The sequence below is a fragment of the Capricornis sumatraensis genome, chromosome 15, assembly GCF_032405125.1.
Source record: "Capricornis sumatraensis isolate serow.1 chromosome 15, serow.2, whole genome shotgun sequence".
NCBI lineage: Eukaryota > Metazoa > Chordata > Mammalia > Artiodactyla > Bovidae > Capricornis > Capricornis sumatraensis.
The window spans coordinates 44,812,649-44,815,734 of record NC_091083.1 but is presented as its reverse complement, the minus strand read 5'-3'; the positions used below and the strand labels follow the sequence as shown (position 1 = coordinate 44,815,734).

General features: G+C 44.1%; 1 non-coding gene across 1 annotated transcript; it reads right to left on the bottom strand.

Moving 5' to 3' along the window:
• Nucleotides 1-1,793: 1,793 nt before the first annotated feature.
• Nucleotides 1,794-1,897, bottom strand: LOC138091970 (U6 spliceosomal RNA). Its single transcript, XR_011145993.1, has one exon. It is a non-coding gene; the product is annotated as a U6 spliceosomal RNA (small nuclear RNA).
• Nucleotides 1,898-3,086: the final 1,189 nt, after the last annotated feature.

The window sequence follows — 3,086 nt, the reverse complement described above, 5'->3', positions numbered from 1 at the left end:
GATTGAACTCATGTCTGCTGCATTGCAGGCAAATTCTCTACCATCGGGGCCACCAGGGAAGCCCTAGAAACAGAGACTGGGGGCAAAACTCCCCCTCTGTCCTCAGGCCTCTCCTCTGAACCCCAGGGCTGGTGGCTTTCCTGCCAGGCCTGCAGTCACCTCAAGGCTCAGCTGTGATTCCCCTGGGCTGGTGGCCCCACCGCCTAAGTCTTGCAAGTTCCTGGAGACTTCTGATACCAGTTCTTGAATTGTCCTTGTCTTTGTAATCCCTCACCTTTCAAAAGGGCACCATCTCTCCTCAGATAGTTTTCTCTACTGAATGTCCATCTGCACAGGATTCAAGCGCCCACCCAGACCAACTGAAGCAGAACCCTGGGGTGGAACCCAGTGATTTGTGTTTGAGCAAACCCATCTGGGCTGAGGCTGACTGACTTCAGAACCTCTACCGCCTTAATTAATTGAGAAATTTTATCCACTTGATCAAGCACGATATCATAAGAATGAGCTGATCTCATACTACTTCTGGGTTTTTAAAAAATTTTTCTAGAAGCCTCTGGGTGATTTAATCACCAAGTTGTGTCCGACTCTTGTGACCCTGTGGACTATAGCCTGCCAGGCTCCTTTGTCCATGGGATTCTCCAGGCAAGAATACTGGAGTGGGTTGCCATTCTCTTCTCCAGGGGATCTTCCTGACCCAGGGATTGAACCCTGGTCCCCTGAATTGTAGGCAGATTCTTTACTGTCTGAGCCGCCAGGGAAGCCCAAGACACCAGGGAAGTCTTTGGAGTTATTCCCCAAAGACTTTTTCTTTTTCCCCATTTAGTGCATAAAAGACAGTTGCATTATCGTTGCGGGTGATGCCATGTGTTAATGTTCATTACCCCTTTCACGCTAGGTTTTTCACTTTTTGCTTTAGCTTTATCCTTGCCTGATATTATTACTCCTAGCTTTATCTCTGTTAGAGTTTGCCTCGTCAGTCTTTGCCCATTCTGATTTTAGTAGTTTCTTTCACACATACCTCATTCTGCAAGACTCTTTCCCAGTAGATGTGCTGAACCCATGTGCATTTGTTAGCTTCATTTCATCCAAATGTGTGACTTGAACATGGTGGTTTATGTGTCACTTGTCACTAGCTTCACCTCGGAGATTTGTTTTCAATATACTCTGTATTTCCTAAATCATTTGCTCTAGGGATTTCTTTCCCTTTCTTTGCTTTGCTTTCCCCATTCTCTTCTTTTTGATATTTGTGGGATATGTGTGTTTGACTTCCGGTACTCTGGAGGATTTACAGTATATTTTTAGCTTGTCAGGTTTTCATCATTATTATTCACGTGTCACACTTATGAATAATAAGAACATTTATGTCTTAATTTAAGAAGTATAGATAGCATCTATAGACTCCACTTTCCTATTTTGCCACCTATAATATTGTAATTATTTGCTTCTTTTTCTTAAACTTATTATTCTGTATTAAGGTATAGCTGATTACCAATGTTGTGATAGTTTTCAGGTGAATAGCGAAGGGACTCAGCCATACACATAGATGTATCCATCTTCCCCCTGCAAACTCCTCTCCCATCCAGGCTGCCACGTAACATTGAACAGAGTTCCTTGTGCTATACAGTAGGTCTTTGTTGGTTTTCCATTTTAAATACAGCAGGGTGCACATGTCCATCCCAAACTCCCTAACTACCCCTGCCTCCCCATTTTTCCCTTTTGCCACTGTAATATTGTTTCATTGTGTGTGTGTGTGGTTCCCTTTACTACAGCAATATATTTAAAATTCTTTTTTTTTAATAATGGAGTGTTTAACGGATTCACACACCATCCTTGTTCAGGGGCCATGCTCATCTCTGTCGGCTTCCAGTTTTAGCACATGTGCTGCTGAAGCAAGCACACTTAAAACTTTGTTTAACTTAGAGCATGTAAGAAAGATGCTTTCTTATCTTTCTTCTCCAGCGATGGGAGGGGTGTGGGAAGGGCATTCGCTGGTCCACAGAGATGATCGGTCTTCACCTCCCTGACACTGACCTCTGAACTGGCCCTGGCTTTGTCTCTGTTGCAAAGTATCAATACACAAGTTACCCTCTAGAGAGAACAACTCGGTGAAACGATGAAATACCTCCATCTGACAAGTAAATTGCACTTGTTAATCTTATACTTTTCTTTATCAGCTTAATCTATTCTCTGGCATCTGTGGTAAGTAAACAGGTTTTGTTGCCAAATGATAAATAGGGGGGAAATTAGAGGCTTTTGCCTTGACGTTAATTAAGTCCTTTGAGAAAGTAGTGATTCATGGTTGCGCCGACTGGGAAAATGCTATCATGGCTAGACTGATTTTACTGGTTTCAGCAAAGACATGCCACTCTGCTTTTTTCAAAGTTTATTACAGGGTCCTGAATTAAGAATGTATCTGAAAACAACCCAGAACTGAATACTTCCTTATATAGTCATCCAACATTTATAGATTTTTTTACCCCCTATTAAAAGTTTAAATTTAATCCAGTGTAACTTCTCAGTCAAAATCACCACTTCCTCTAATTTTCTCACTACTCCATCCTATCTCCAACTCATAGTTAATTAGCAGAATGTCTGCCTTTTTCAGCTGTTGTCCCCACTTCTCCTGGCCCTCCATGACTAAAATTGAGGTCCCGATCTGGGTGTTTGGAGAGACCAACCAGCTACCTGCCTAATGGAGGCAAACCAGTGGGCTTACCCCTAACAGATCTTACCTAAAGGTAACAGGGAAGGCCTCCCTGCTCTGCGGAGTTTAGGGCCCCCACTGCTATGACCTTCATAAGGGCCTCTGTGTTCCTGGAAGTTTCTGTATTTCTGAATGGAAAAGAGCTGGGCTCTGTGTCTACGTTGCATTTATCCTCAAGGCAACACTTTGAGGGAGACCTGGGGTGCTCAGAGGGTGGAGGCAGCTCTCTCGAGGTGCTGGGACCAAGAGCTGGTGCAGGTGGCTCTTGACTGATGGGTTCCATGGCATTCCAAGCTGCCCCAGTTTCTGTGATCAACCTCACTTCAGACATCTGGCGTGACCTGGGGGCTGAGCATCTGGTGGTGGTGGCATGGAGCACCCC